Source organism: Tupaia chinensis, unplaced genomic scaffold, assembly GCF_000334495.1.
Source record: "Tupaia chinensis unplaced genomic scaffold, TupChi_1.0 Scaffold000165_2, whole genome shotgun sequence".
Lineage (NCBI taxonomy): Eukaryota > Metazoa > Chordata > Mammalia > Scandentia > Tupaiidae > Tupaia > Tupaia belangeri.
Window position 1 is genome coordinate 4163610 of NW_006159640.1, and position 17005 is coordinate 4180614.

Consider the following 17005-nt stretch of genomic DNA (forward strand, 5'->3'; position numbering starts at 1 on the left):
TGTTTGAATGTTTGATGGTATCTAGTACTTCTCATATATTATTCTCAAAATTTTGGGCCATTTTCTCAGTCTTCATGGTGGATTTTTCTAGGCCAGCGATTTTCTCTTCTATGTCTGAGATTCTATTTCCTGTATGATCTAGTCTGCTTTTAATACTTTCAAGGGAGATTTTGATTTCCTGTATTATAGCCCTCATCTCTAACAGGTCCATTTGATTCTTTTTTTAAAGTGTGTAATTCCTCTTTTAGATCTTGCAAGAATTTCCTCACCTGGAACTCGTCAGCTTCTTTCTCCTTTTTCTTCTGCAGTTCATTGTCTCTTTTCTCTTCCATCTCTGTTAGCTTCACCATTATAGAATGTTCTAAATTCTTTATCAGACATTTCCACGATTTCCATTGAATTGTCTGTGGATGAAGAGGAGTTATTCTTTTCCCTTGGAGGAGAGATATTTTCTTGCTTTCCCATATTTCTTGTGGTCTGCATTGATTTCTAGTCATCTGATGGATGGTGTATTTCTTCCTAATTCTTGTAGTTCAATCCTGAAATGACCAGTTCAGAGGAGCCATGAGAAATCTTTTCCTGAAGGCCTTCCCTCTCCTGCCACGCTAGCTTGTTTGCTGGATGCTGAATTATCAGTAGTAAATCTTCATTTCTCTTTTACCCTGAAATGACTAGTTCGCAGGAGCCATGAGGAATCTCTCTGTTAGCTCATTAATCAGTCTTTGGCATACACATTAGTATGAGGTCTATAGTTGCTTAAATTTTGGGATTACCTCAGTAGTTAATAATCTCGATGATTTTTTCTTTTTCTTTTTCTTTTTTTTTTAGCTAGGGACTATGGAATTAAATAGCTATGTAAAAAGTATATATACATTTTATAGCTTTATAGTATTGTTTTTTTGAGAACCTCTCTTCTTGATCTTCTTGGTGGTTCACTTGTACTAACCTTTATTCAGTTCTCTAGCCAGTCAGCCATATGTCTAGTTGCACTGTAACTGGAACCAAACAGTAGGAAAATAGAGACAGAGGAAAACAACAACAACAACAACAACAATGTGGTTTGCCCTGTTTTCTTGGAACTACAGTTGCATTGAATGGAGAGTAAGTTTCCCTCCCTCAAAGTTTTGAGTCTTGCATGTTTCCTTAGCTGCCACTGATGTTGCCATCATGAATTTGCTTAGGTGTTGGGATCTAAGAGAATGGATGAAAGAGAAGGCAAAAACTAAAATGGAATTTCTGCAGTCTCTCAGAGCAACTGAAGCCAGAAGTAGAGATACACTTTTAGACTACACCATAGTGATCATGTTCGAGTTTCTGGAAACATTAAATTTGGATCAGAGGATACTAGAGGAAAAGAGTGCTGAATTCACCCCAGTTTGGTATTACTTTGAATTCTGGTGTTTGACCCTTATCTGTCTTCTGCTATTATTTTTAGAGTCCTCAAATAGCTACATGCATTCTATCCAGGTTGATATTGGGTTGTTAGAAAAGTCATGATGCATTTTTGCATAAACATGGAAAAATATATCATGACTCTACCAACAACCCAATAGTTACATTCAGTGGGAGATAAAGCATGGGACATATTTACATATTCATACCCAGAATTAACACACTATTTTTGGGGGGGGAGGGGAGAGGTTTTTGCTATAGGGCATGTATGCTCACCAGAAAGAGAGAGAGACAGAAAGCAAGAAATCACTCCCCAGGGGGGATGGTCACGCCGCAATCCCTTCTCCTCCATTCTCCTCTCAGGATCTCAAGCACGCATGCACCTGCACCTGGCGTGAGTTTAAGCCACCGGGTCTGAGACTTGAACTGCGGTCACTACATGGGAGTCCAGCAACATAGCCATTATGCCATCTGCTGGTCCCCCACACTATTTATTTTGATACGTAACTTTTTCCAGATTTGGCAATTAAAAGCGCCTGTAAGATGAATTTTCTCCTTTTTTGTAGGAAGCATCCACTTGTCTGATGATCTATTCATTTCCTTTCTGTTCTCAACTACAATCTCTGGGTTTTTAAAAATATATTTATTGCGATATAATTGAAAAATAAAAATTATATATATTTAAGGTGTACAACTTGATGTTTTGGTACATGTATACATTGCGTAGTGATCACCACAATCAAGTTATTTAACATATCTATCACCCCACATAGTTACCTCTCTATATATAGTTATTTAATTGATAAGTTCTTTATATATTTTGGAGATTAACTGCCTGTCAGATATATGATTTGTGAATATTGTCTCCAATTTTGTAGGTGTCTTTTCACTCTGTGATGGCTTTCTTTGCTGTGCAGAAGCTTGTTAATTTGATGTATAATGATTCCTCTCGTTGGGGCCATCAGGTGGTGTAGCGGTTAAGGCACTGGACTCCCACATGGCTGACTGTCATTTGAGTCCTAGACTTAGTGGCTTGAAACTCACACCAGGCACATGTGTGTGTATGCCCAAAATCCCAAATAGAGAATGGAAAAGAAGGGATTATGAAATGGCCATCCCTCCTGAGGAGTTATTTCTCACCTTCTCTCTGTCTCTTTCTGTCCCTCTGGTGAGCACATGTGCCTTATAGCAAAAATCTCTCTAAAAACGTAAATATTCTCATTATTATTATTGTTATTTTTAGTTTTGCTATAAGGCACATGCTCCTGCCAGAGAGAGACAAACTGAGTGGGGGGTGGAGGGGAGTAAAAAATCACTCTCTGGTGGGATGACCATGCCACAACCACTTCTCCTTCAGTCTCCTCAGGATTTTCAGCATGCACATATATGCGTCTGGTGTAATTTTCAAGTCACCAGGTCTGAGACTTGAACTGCACAGTCAGTCATGTGGAATGCAGTTCCTTAACTTCCACATCACTTGCTGGTCCCCACTTGTCTATTTTTACTTTTGGTGTCTATGTATTGGAGTCATATAGAATAAAATTATTGCCAAGACTGGGACCAGCAGTTAGCACAATGGCTATGTCACTGGACTCCCATGTAGTCGACCACAGTTTGAGTCTCAGACGCAGTTGCTTAAACTCATGCCAGGTGTTTGTGCATGTGTGCCCAAGATCCTGAGAGGAGAATGGAGGAGAGGGGATTGCAGCATGGCCATCCCCCCAGGGGGTGATTTCTTGCTTTCTGTCTCTCTGTCTCTCTCTGTCTTTCTGGCGAGCTCACACGCCCTATAGCAAAAAACCTCTCCAAGAAAAAAAAAGAATTGAAAAAAAAATTATTGCCAAGACTAATGTCAAGACATTTTTCCCCCCTATATTTTCTTTTAGGAGTTTTATGGTTTTAAGTATTACATTTGCATCTTTATTTTGAATTGGTTTCTGTATATAGTGGGAGATAAGGGTACAATTTTACTATTTTGCATATCGATATCAAGTTTTTCCAACACCATTTATTGAAGCTACTATCTTTTCCTCATTGTGTATTTTTGGCATTCTTGTTGATCAGATTCCTGTGTATGTGTGAATTTATTTCTGGCTCTTCTGTTCCATTGGTATATATATCTATTTTTATTCCAGTACCATACTGTTTTGATAACTATAGCTTTGTAATTTATTTTGAAATCAGGAAGCATGATGTTTCTAGCTTTGTTCTTTTCGTCAAGATTGGTTTGACCTGGAGCCAGCAGGTAGTGCGGTGGTTAAGGGCATTGGATTCCCATATGGCTGACCATGTTTCGAGTCCCAGACCTGGCAGGTTGCCTTCTAACTTTCTCCCTTCCTCCCTCTGTCTCTCTCTCTCTCTCTCTCACTCTCACCCTGCCCCTATCCTGTAAAATTAAAATAAGTAAATAAAGTTAAATAAAATAATTCTTAAGAAAGAAAAAAAGATGTCTTTGACCTGTTTGGTTTTTTTGTTTTTGTTTTTTTGTTTTTTGTTTTTCTTTGAGAGAGAGAGAGGTATTTTTGACAAAGTCTGACTTGTCACAAACATCATGCCCCAGCCTCCCAATTAGCTAAGATGACAGGTTTGCACAACCATGCCCAGGATGTTTAGGTTGGTTCAGGAAATGAACCCAGACCTTCATGCACTAGCATCCTCTGAAGTGGTGCTGCCACCTCTGCACCACAATGGCTGGTTTTATTTGGGGGACTTTGAACCTTAGAATTATTATTTTTTTCTATTCGTAAAGAAAACCTTTGGGATTTTTAAAATTATTAGTATTTTTATACATTCAATTGCTATACATCATTCAGCTTGTAAATACAATTTACCCAATATGAAATACACTTCAGACCAGTCCAGTTGAGAATACTATACACATTAACATCAAAAAATGGGGACCAGCAGGTGGCATGGTGGTTGAGGCGCTGGACTCCCATATGGCCGACCATGGTTCAAGGCCCGGACCTGGCGGCTTGCCTTCTCACTTTCCCTCTCTCTCATTCTTGTGCTCTGTCCCTCTCTGGTCAAATTAAAATAAATACATGAATAAATAAAGTTAAATTTGAAAAAAAAAAGTAATAAACCATTTTTGTGTCCCACAAATATCTTACTTCTCTGTTTTTCTCCCTAATTTCCTTCCCCCCTACACTCTTCCACTCTCCCACCATCCTTCCACACTGTCTCCAGTGTCCATAATTATTTTCAATGCTTTTATGCCCTCCAACCTTTCAGTCTTTACAATAGAGTGTGGACAGTCAGTACATGTTAAGTAGAGACATACAATGTCTCTCATAGCCTGACTTAACTTCACTCTGCAGTAAATCTTCCATATTCATCTACTTCCTATCAAATGCCAAGGCCTTGTTGTTTTTTAATAACTAAGTAGTAGTCTATGGAGTATATGTGCCACACTTTTTCAATCTATTCATCTTTCGTGGATATTTGGGTTGGTTCTATGTCTTAGCAATTGTGAATAATGCCACAACAAACGTAGATGTGTAAGCACTTTTCTGACTGAGCGTTCTCCTGTCCTTTGAGTAGATACCCAGGAGTAGAATTGCTGGATCATATGGTAGTTCTATTTGTAGGATTTGGAGGAACTTCCCTATTGTTTTCCACAATGATTGGACCAATTTACATTCCCACTAATAGTGTAGGAGAGTCCCCATTTCACCACAATGCTGCCAACACTTATCACTTTTTGTATTTTTAATCTTTGTCATTCTGACAGTGATTAGGTGGTATCTCATTGTGTTTTTAATCTGGATGTCCCTTATGATGAGGGATATTGAGCATATGCTTTTTGGTTGTTTGTGTGTCTTCCTTAGGGAGTTGTTTATTCAGCTCATTTTCTCATCTTTTATTTGGGTTAATCATTTTCTTCTGGGTAAGCTGCTTGAGTTCCCTGTGCATTCTGGTTATTAGTACCTTATCTGAGGTATAGATTACAAAAGTATTCTCCCATTCTGAGGGATGTTAATTCACACTAATTACTGTGTTTTTCACAGTGCAGAAACTTCTCTTTTTAAAAAGAATTATTTTATTCAAGGGACTAGCAGTCGATATAATGGCTATGTCATTGGACTCCCATGTAGTCAACTGTGGCTTGAGTCCCAGATCCGGTGGCTTAAACTCACATGGGCTCATGTGCGTGTGTGCCCAAGATCCTGAGAGTAGAATGGAGGAGAAGGGATTGTAGCATGGCCATCCCCCCTGGGGGGTGATTTCTCACTTTCTGTCTCTCTGTCTCTGGCAAGTGCATGCGCCCTATAGCAAAAACCTCTCCAAAAAAAAAAAAAGAATTATTTTTATTCAGCTTTATTACTTAATTTATTTTTAATTTGACAAGAGGGGGAGAAGAGAGAGAAAGAGAGAAAGGAAGAGAGAGAGAGAGAGAAGAGCAAACTGCCAGGTCCAGGACTCAAACCATGGTCTGAAGAAACTTTTTTTTTAACAAAAAACTTATTTCATTTTATTTGTTATTGTTATTTATATTTGCTTTAATTTGACCAGAGGGAGACAAAGAGAGTGAGAGCAAAAGGGAAAGTGAGAAACCAAGCCACCAGGTCTGAGACTTGAACTGCAGTTGGCCATGTGGGAATCCACCATCACAACCACCATGCCACCCGTGGGACCCCAGAAACTTCTTAATCTGATATAATCCCTCTTGTCTATTTTGGATTTATTCCCTGTGCTTTGAAAGTTTTATTTAAAATTATTTTTGCCCATCCCAGTGTTCCCCAGAGTTTCTCCAGAGTTTTCCACCAGTAGTTTTAGTTTGAAGTCTTAGGTTTAGACCTTTGATTCATTTTGAGTTGATTTTTGTTAACTGTGAAAGATGTGGGTCCTGTTTCATCTTTCTTCAGGTGGATACTCAGTTTTTCCAGCACTATTTATTAAAGAGGTTTTCCTTTTTCCACTAGATTGACTGATAATCTTTGTCAAAAATCAGTTGGCTGTATGTTTTGGAATTTATTTCTGGAGTCTCTCTTCCATACCATTGGTCCACCTGTCTGTTTTTGTGCCAATACCATGCTGTTTTGATTATCACAGCTTTGTTGTATATTTTGGGGTCAGGAAGTGATATGCCACCCACTCTACTCTTCTTGTGCAGGATTGCTTTGGGAATATGTGGTCTTTTATGATTCCAGATAAATTATGTGATTGTCTTTTCTAGATCTGTGAAGAATATCTCTGGTAATTTGATTGGAATTGCATTAAGTATGTAGATTAACAGGTAGAATTGCCATTTTGATTATATTAATTCTTTTAATCCAGTAACATGGGATGTCCTTTCACTTTTTCTATGTCATTTTCAATCTTTTTTAAGATTTTCATAGTTTTTCTTTTAAAGGTCTTCGACTTCCTTGGTTAGGCTTATCCCTAGGTATCTTATACATTTTGTGACTATGGTAAAAGGGATTTTTTTCCCTTCAGTTCTACCTTCATCAGCTTGTTGTTCATATATAAAAATGCTATTGATTTTTTATGTTGATTTTGTGTTCTGCCATTTAACTATATTCATTTTTTACTTCTAGAAGTCTTTTTCATGGATTCCTTTCAGTCTTCTAAGTATACCATCATGTCATCTTTGAATAAAGATGTTTTCAACTCTTCTTTGCCTATTTGAGTGCCTTTTTTAGTATTCTCTTTTTGATTGCATTGATTAAGACTTCCAGCACTATACTGAATAACAATGGAGAAAGTGGGCAGTCTTGTCTAATACCAGGATTTAGTGGGAAAGCTTTCATCTTTTCCCATTCAGTATCATGTTAGCTATAGGTTCTTCATATATGACTTTTATTGTGTTGAGAAATGATCCTTTTATACTGATTTTGTAGAGTCTTAATCATAAATGGATGTTGTATTTTATCGAATTCTTTTTTTGTATCAACTGAAATGTTCATATGTCTTTTTAAGAATTATTTATTTATTTATTCATTCCATTTGTTATTGTTATTTTTCAATGTGACCAGACAGACAGAGAAAGAGAAAGGGAAAGTGAGAAAACAAGCCGCCAGGTCCAGGACATGAATAGCAGATGGCCCTGAGGGAATCCAGCACCTGTAACCACCATGTCACTTGCCGGCCCCAGTTCATATGGTTTTTATCTTTCTTTCTGCTAATATGGTGTATTATGTTTATGGTTTTGCATATGTTGAACCACCCTTGCATCCCTGGAATAAAGCCTACCTGGTCATGATGAATAACCTTTTTTATATGTTGTTGGATATGGTTTGTATGTACCTTATTGAGAATTTTTGCATCTATATTCATCAGAGTTTTTGGTCTGTAATTTTCCTTTTTTCTCATGCCTTTATCTGTTTTGCAGATGAGGATGATGGAGGCTTCATAAAATGAATTTGTGAGGATACCTTCCTTTTGGATCTTTAGAAATTGTTTGAGTGGAATGGGGGTTAACTTTTCTTTAAAAGTTTTATAGAATTCAGAAATGAAGCCATCAGGATCTGGGCTTTTCTTTGTTGGGAGGTTATTTATTACTTCAATCTCATGGCTTATTATGGGTCTGTTCAGGATTTCTATCTCCTCTTGATTCAGTCTTGGTAGATTATATGTGCCCAGGAATTTGTCCATCTCCTCCACGTTCTCTTGTTTGTTGACATAAATAACTCATAGTATCCTCTAATGGTACTTTATATTTCTATTGTGTCTATTGAAATATTTCCTGTTTCACTGTGTATTTGATTAATCTGGTTCCTTGAGATCAGCTGTTAGCGTATTGGCTATGTCGCTGGACTCCCATGTAGTCGACTGCAGTTCGAGTCCCAGACCTGGTGGCTTAAAACTCACACCAGGCGCGTGTGCGTGCGTGCCCAGGATCCCGAGAGGAGAATGGAGGAGAAGGGATTGTGGCATGGCCATCCCCCCTGGGGGGTGATTTCTCGCTTTCTGTCTCTCTGTCTCTCTCTGTGTATCTGGCAAGTGCACGTGCCCTATGGCAAAAACCTCTCAAAAACAAAAATAGCTGATTAATCTGTTTCCTTTCTCTCTTTGTAATCATTCTAGCTAATGGTGTATTAATCTTGTTAATCTTTTCAAAGAACCAACTTTTGTTTTCATGTATGTTCTGTATAGTTCATTTATTTTCTATTTCATTTATTTCTGCTCCAATCTTCATTATTTCTTTTCTCCTGGCATTTTATGAATTTTTTTGGTTGTAGTTTTTCCAGTTCCTTGAGACATGATGTTAGGTTGTCTATTTGCTACCATTCCATCTTTTTCTTATGCACACTAATTGCTATAAATTTCCCCTTTATGACTGATTTTTGGTGTCCCATAGATTATGGAAACTCTTATACTCATTATCATTTGTTTCCATAAATCTTTTATTTCAGTCTTAATTTCTTTGGTAGTTGAGAAATCATTCAGAAGTAGGTTGTTTAGTCTCTTCTCTCTCTTTGGAGATGTTTTTGCTATAGTGCACGTGCACTTGCCAGAAAGACAGAGAGAGACGGAGAAACATAAAGCGAGAAATCACCCCCTGGGGGATGGCCACGCCGCAATCCCTTCTTCTCCATTCTCCTCTTGGGATCTTGGGCAAGCACGCACACACACCTGACCTGAGTTTAAGCCACCGGATCCGGGACCCGACCCGCAGTCAACTACATGGGAGTCCAGCAACATAGCCATTACACCAACTGCTGGTCCCAGTTCCTGTACCTCTTTGCTTATTCTTTGTCTAGAAAATCTGTCTAAAGAAGATAATGGGGCATTGAGGTCCCCAATGATTATAGTGTGCAACCTATCTCTCCTTTTATATCTAGCAGTCTTTCCTTCACGTATTTGGGTGCTCCTGAGTTGGGTGCATAGATATTTGTAAGTGTTATGTCTTCTTGACGAATTAGCCCATTTAGTACTATATAATGCCCTTCTTTGTCTATTCTTGCAGTGTTTGTCTTAAAGCCTATGTTGTTTGCAACTCCAGCCCTTTTTTAGCTTTTGTTTTCATGGAATAGCTTTTTCTAGCCCTTCACTTTTTATCTACGTTTGTCTTTATCCATGAGATGCATTTCTTGTAGGCAACAGATAGAGGCTTTCTGTATTTTTATCCATTGAGATGGTCTGTGTCTCTTGATTGGATAATTTAATCCATTAAAATTCAACATTATTATCGGTATTTCTGGACTTGTTCCTTTCATTGAGTTAGCCATTTTCTTGGTTGTTTTCTGTTCTCTTTATTTCTGCCTGTCTGACTTTAGTTTCCTGGTATAGCACTCTCTTCAGAACTTCTTGAAGAGCTGGCCTGGAGTTGGTAAATTCTTTTTGATACTGTGTATCTGAGAATGTTTTTATCTTTCCTTCCCATATGAAGGATAATCTTGTCAGGTATAGAAATCTTGGTTGAAATTGTTTTTTATTGGACTCTTTGACTATATTTCCCAGTTGTTTCATTGCCTACATTGTTTCTGATGAGAGGTCCAATGTTAACCTTTGTAAGTAACTTGATGTTTCTCTATTGCCAATTTTAGCATCTTGTCTTTGTCTGTGGTTTTGGCCAATCTGACTCTGATGTGCTTTGGAGAAGATCTTCTTGGGTTCATTCTATTTGGGGTCCTGTGTAATTCTTGGATCTGAGGTTTTTAATGCCTCTCAAGGTTTGGAAAGTTTTCTTCTGGGATTTCATGGAATAGATTATCCATTCCCTTATTAGTTTCTTCACCTTCTGGGATAATAATTATCCAGATATTTGGGCACTTAATGGTATCAATAGTATTTCTCATATATTGTCTTCATTCTTCTTGGTTGTTTTTTCAGTCTTTTTGATTATTTTTTCTAGGTCAGAGGTTTTGTCTTCTACATTCGAGATTCGATCTTCTGTGTGATCTAATCTGATTTTAATACTTTCAAGGGAGGTTTTGATTTCCTGTTTTACAATCTTTGCCTCTATGAATTCTGTTTGATTCTTTTTCTATGGTGTCTATTACTTTCTTCAAATCATGAAAGGACTTCCTCATCTACTGGAACTCATTGTCTCTTTTCTCTTGTATCTTCTGGAGTCTGTCATCTCTTTCCTTTTGCATCTCATTCAGTTTTGTCACTATAAATGTTCTGAATCGTTTATCTGGTATTTTCATGAGTTCCATAGTATTGTCCGTGGATGATGAGAAATTGATATTTTCCCTTCAGGAAGGGATATTTTCTTGGTTTCTCATATTTCTTGTGCTTCTGTGATGGTTTCTAGTCATCAGGTAAATTACATGTTTCTTCCTGAATTCTTCAAGTTAGTTCTGAGTGTCTAAGGTGAGCAGGAGGTAGTGACCCACAATCTCTGTGCTGCTCTACCTCCCTGTTGCTCACCCAGACACCTGCACTATTGTCCTGAGACAATTAAAATTAAAATGAAATTAATTTAATGTGATTGAATGTAAGGAAGAAAATGAAATAAAAAAAACTTAAAAAAATTAAATTAATTTAATTAAAAGTCCTCCCAGTTTCTACAAAACAGTTTCACCTGGGACTGAGCTGCTGAGTTTCAATTGAGGAAGAGAGAATGGGTCACGAAATCCATGCCAGCGCTTTAGGATATGCTGAAGTCAGAATTCAGAGGCATGTGGCAGGGGATGAGCCACAGTCTCTCTGCAGCTCAGTGTTGCTGTCGCTCAGTGCAGCCAGGCCCACTGCTGGGGCGGATGTCCTGATGGGCCAGAAGGGCTTCTTCAAGTCCCAGTGAACAAACCTGAGAGTTCCAAGGCATGTGGGGCAGGGACTGAGCCATACTCCACAGCAGTCTTCTCAACTGCAAATAGGTTACCATGCAGCAAGGCCATCTGAGGCAGATGTCCCAATGGCACATGGGCTGGGGCAGGACGCACTTCTCCAAGTCCTAATGAACACACATGAGAGTTCCAAGCTGTGTTGGGGAGGAGATAAGCCATACTCTACCACCTTTGGGATTTTTAAAATATTTCATTGAATCTGTAAATTGTTTTGGATTGTGTGGACCTTTTAACAAAAATAAGTAACTCTTCAAACCCATGAACACAGAATATGTTCTACTATTTATTTCTATGTTATTTAATTTATTCTTATGTTCTTTAATTTTTTTCTTTGATTTTTTTTTACAATTTTCAATGTAGAAGTCTTTCATCTCTTTGACTAAGTTTACTCCAAAGTATTTTATTCTTTCTGTTGCTATTGTGATGAAATTATTTTATTTTCCTTTTTGTATAGTTTGTTGTTGGTATATGAACATGCGACTGATATTGTGTGTTGATTTTGTATCTTGCACCTTTACTGAATTTGCTTAATAGTGCTAACAATTTTATTGCTTAGTTTTTAGGGTTTTCTGCATATGTGATCATGTGATCTGCAAGCAGAGACAATTTTACTTTTCTTTCTGATTTGGACACCTTTTTTTGTTTTCTTTTTATTGCCTAATTTCTCTTGCTTGGACTTACAGTGCTATGTTAAAGAGAAGTTGAAAGAGTGAGCTTTTTGGCCTTGTGTTGGATCTTGGAGAAAAAGTTTTCAGTTTTTTCCCATTGACCCCATTGATTATAATGTTAACTGTGGGCTTTTGATTTATGCCTTTTTGTGTTCTGTATTTCTGTTTTGTTGAGTGTTTGTTAATGGATGTTGAATTTTGTCAATTTTTTAATGTATTATTGAGATGATCATGTGCTTTTTTGTTTATTTTTCTCTCATTTTTTTGGTTTTGTTTTTACCATATGGTGTGTACTTGCCAGAGAGAGAGACAGAGAGAGAGAAAGTGAAAAATCACCCTCCAGGGGGCATGGCCACACCACAATACCTTCTTTATTCTTCTCCTGGGATTTTGGGCATGCATGCACATATACCTGTCATGATTTTCAGGCCACCAATTCTCAGACTGAAACCATAGTCAATCATGTAGGAGTCCAGCTCCTTAACCACTACGCCACCTGCTGGCTCTGATCATGTGGTCTTTATCTCTCATTTTCTTTCTTTTTTTTTAAAGAATTATTTAATTTAATTTAATTTAATTTATTTATTTTAATTTGACCAGGGAGAGAGAGAGAGAGAAAGCAAGCTGCCAGGTCTGGGACCTGAACTGCAGTTGGCCATGTGGGAGTCTAGCGTCCTCAACCACCGTACCACCTGCCGGTCCCGTCTCTCATTTTCTTAATGTGGTATATCACACTGATTGCATATGTCAAACCATCCTTGCAAATCAGAGATAAATCCCACTGACTTATGGTGTATGATCCTTTTAATATACAGTTGGATTTAATTTGCTCATATTTGAGGATTTTTGCATCTATGTTCATCAGGGAAATTGGTCTATAGTTTTATTTTCTTGTGGTGTCCTTGTCTTACTTTGTTATTTGGGTAATGCTGATCTTATAAAATGACTATGGAAGTGTTCCTTCTTTTTATATATTTTGGAAAAGTTTGAGAAAGATTGCTATTAATTTTCTTACTGTTTGATGGACTATATCAGCGAAGCCACCTAGGGCTAAGCTTTGCTTTTTGGGGAGAGTTTTGATACTGATTTAATCCCCCCTTTTTAAGAGAGATTTTTGTTATAGGATGTGTGTGTTCGCCAGAGAAACAGAGAGAGGTAGAGAGACAGAAATCGAGAAATAATTCCCTGGGGGGATGACCAAATCACAATCACTTCTCCATTCTCCTCTTGGGATTATGGGCACACATACACACATAGCTGGTGTGAGTTCTAAACTTCTGAGTCCAGGACTTGAACTGTGGTCAACCATGGGAATCCAGCAACATAACCATTACACCATCTACTGGTCCCTTAATCCCTATTTGTTATTTGTTTATTCATGCTTTCTATTTTTTCTTGATTCAGTGTTGGTAGGTTGTATTTTTCTTTTCTTCTTTCTTTGTTTTATCTTTTGCTTTTACCATAGAGTGTGTGTGCTCACCAGAGAGAGGGAAAGTGAGGTATCACTCCTCAGGGGTGATGGCCATGCTGTAGTGCCTTCTCCCCTTTTCTCTTCTCAGGATTTTGGGCACACATGCACATGTGACTGGTGTGATTTTCAAGCCATCGGGTCTGGGATGCGAACCATGGTTGGCCATGTGAGCATCCAGTGCCTTAACCACCATGCAACCTGCTGGCTCTGATAGGTCAATTTTTTTTTTGAGATTTTTTTCTATGGATGCATGTGCTTGCTGGAGAGACAGAGAGAGATAGAGAGACAGAAAGTGAAAAAGCATCCCCCCAAGGGGGGATGGCCACACTGCAATCCCTTCTCCTCCATTATCCTCTCAGGATGTTAGGCACACACACACACACACACACACACACACACACACATGCCCAGCGTGAATTTTAAGCTTCCAGGTCTAGGACTCTAATGACTATCGACTATGTGGGAGTCCAGCAACGTAACCATTATGCCAGCTGCTAAGTCCCGCATATTATTTTTTATGTATATGGGGTATATGTGTATGTGTGTGTCTGGTGTTTTAGACAGGGTCTTGCCATGTCACACAGTTCTCTTGCCTCAAAGTAGTTGGAACCAAAGGTATATGCCACTATTCCTGACTTTCAGACAGGCTCCTGCTCTGTTGTCCAAAGACCACAAGCTCTGTATTTCTTTTTTCTTTTTTTTGTGAGAGATTTTTGCTGTTCGTGTGTGTGCTCGCTGGAGAGGCAGAGAGGTAGAAAGCGAGAAATCACCCTCCCTGGAGCGATGACCATGCCACAGTCCCTTCTCCTGTGTTCTCCTCCTGAGTTCTTGGGCACGCATGCACATGTGCCCAGCATGAGTTCGAAGCCACCGGGTCCAGGACTCAAACTGCAGTTGGCTATGTGGGAGTCTAGCAACGTAACTGCTATGCCATCTGCTATGCCAAGCTCTGTATTTCTAATATTCTTCTCCAAAAACAGAAAACCTAGCCTTAATTATCCTTAATATATTTATTTAATCACTACCTCCCTTCATATGTTACCAACCTCTCATTTCCTCTGACACTTCTCTGTGGGGATGCTCTTTACTCTCTGCTCATGCTGATGCTTCATTTTGAGCCTTTCTCCCTGGACACTCAACCTCTTCACCGTGCTCTAACTCTCCATGTCAGACCATTACTTCATGTTGATATTCTCTAACCCTATTTGGACTCTGACTCTACATGCTCTTCCCCTGGGTGTATGAATAACACTTTCTTATACCAGAATGATTGCACAGAATTTTATTAGGGAGAGTACTCAGTTCTCAGAGTATCTGTCTCTCTGGAAAATTATAGAATTATAAAACTAAATTCCTAAAATACCTGTAATTCAAGTGGCTACTTTTTTTTTGAGAGAGAGAGATTTTTGCTATATGGCATGTGTGCTCACTGGAGAGACAGAGTGAGAAATCACCCCCCAGGAGGTATGGCCATGCTGCAATCCCTTTTCCTCCATTCTCTCCTTAGGATCTTGAGCACACACAAACAATGCCCGGCGTGAGTTTAAGCCACTGATTCTGGAACTCAAACTGCAGTTGACTATGTGCAAGTCCAGTGACTTAACCATTATGCCATCTGCTGGTCTCTCAAGTAGCTACTTCTATAGGTAGAGAAAATATACTAAAACTGGAAACCAGCCATATGTGACTTAACATCAAGATATTGTCAATACTTTTTTTTTTCAAGAAAAGCAGTTTTAGCTTTAACAAATGAAAGAAATGCTAAGAAACTACGCTTAAAACTTAAACCTAGGAAAAAGGTTAGATTCTGTTCAAATAGTAGGTGCATGAACCTATCAGCAATTCAAGACATGACAAAAATTCTTAAAACCAGAACAGAGCCTAGAAGAAAATCAGCAATATTTTAGTCAAAAGTTATAAAGTTCTATTTCACTAGTTCAGTCTCATGTATGTAATCTATCTTCTGTTGTGGTTTGATCTTCCTGATTAAATTCTGGGGTATAATATTCAACTCTAGACTTGTCCCTATGATAAAGTTGGCCATTTTATTAGTTTCTGAACTCTTATTTCTGTGTGACTGTATTTAATTTTCCTGGTATAGCACTCCCTGCAGAACTTCTTGGAGATCTGGTCTGGTGTTGGTAAATTTTTTCAGATTTTGTTTGTCTGAGAATGTTCTTGTCTTCTCTTCCCATGTGAAGAATAATCTTTCTGGGCATAGTATTCTTAGTTGAAATTGTTTTTCACTCAACACTTTCAGTATATTTTCCCATTCTTTCCTCGATCGCATTATTTCTGATGACACGTCCCCTGTTAGCCTGATGGGATATCCTTTGTAGGTAACTTGGCGGTTCTCTCTTACCAATCTTAGTATCTTGTCTTTGTCTGTGGTTTTGGTCAGTCTGGCTATAATGTGTCTTGGAGAAGATCTTCTTGGGTTGATTCTCTTTGGGGTCCTTTGTATTTCTTGGGACTACATCTTTGAATGCCTCTCTAGGTTTGGAAAGTTTTCTTCCAGGATTTCATGGACTAGATTGTCAATGCCCTTATTAGTCTCTTCTCCTTCTGGGATACCAATTACCCAAATGTTTAGACATTTGATGGTATCTAGTATATCTCGTGTATTATTCTCATTTTTGGGGGACAATTTTCTCAGTCTTCGTGGTGGATTTTTCTAGGCCAGCGATTCTATCTTCTACATCTGAGAGTCGATTTTTGGTATGATCTAGTCTGCTTTTAATACTTTCGAGGGAAGTTTTGACTTCCTATATTGTAGCTTTCATCTCTAACAGGTCCGTTTGATTCTTTTTTATAGTACAAATTTCCTCTTTAAGATCTTGCAAGAATTTGCTCACCTCCTGGAACTTGTCAGCTCCTTTCTCCTGTCTCTTTGGCAGTACATTGTCTCTCTTCTCTTCCATCTCTGTTATCTTTGTCACTATAAAAATTCTAAATTCTTTATCTGACCTTTCCATGAGTTTCATCATACTGTATGAGGATGAAGAGGAGTTATTATTTTTCCTTGAAGTAGAGGTATTTTCTTGCTTTCCCATAGTTCCTGTGACTCTGCGATGATTTCTAGTCTCCTGATGGATGGTGTATTTCTTCCTAATTTTTAAAGTTCAATCTGAGTGTTCAGAGGCATGCAGGATGAGGTGATTTGCAATCTCTCTTCTATTCCGTTCTCACTCGTTGTGCAACAGAATCAGTGGGAATGGAGGGATATTTTGACCCTAATCATATTCAGATGTTTAGATCCTGTTCACTTGGGCCTGACTAGATAATTAGTGCGTAGGGGCTGAGAAGCCAATGAGTCAAGATAAAGAAAAAGGAAAAAAAATTATAGAAGAGAAAAATATAAAATAAAAAGAAGTAGGAAAAATTATAATTATAAAACTTTAGATTTTAATTTTAAAAATTAAAAATTGAAAACCAAGCATCACAAGCTTGCTGCACAAAAGCAGTATTTCACAGCTGAAGTTCAGGATTCATGTGAGGATGGGCCTGGATTTGTTCCTTTCCTAAATAGAATTAGGAGAGGCATAATTAACGCAATAAAGAAGGGACTTGAGAGCCCAGAGAATATTTTACCTTAAAGGGAACCAGCAGTTAGCATAATGGCTATGTCGCTGGACTCCCGCGTCGTTGACTGCGGTTTGCGTCCCGGACCCGGTGGCTTAAAACTCACGCCAGGCGCGTGTGCATGCGTGCCCAAGATCCCGAGAGGAGAATGG

The 17005-nt window shown here is 38.4% G+C and overlaps 1 protein-coding gene across 1 annotated transcript in view; it reads left to right on the top strand.

Annotated features, from left to right (window-relative positions):
- TEX11 (testis expressed 11) overlaps nucleotides 1–17005 on the top strand; it is a 514378-nt gene that overhangs the window by 158216 nt on the left and 339157 nt on the right. The gene's annotated exons all lie outside the window — the stretch shown is intronic.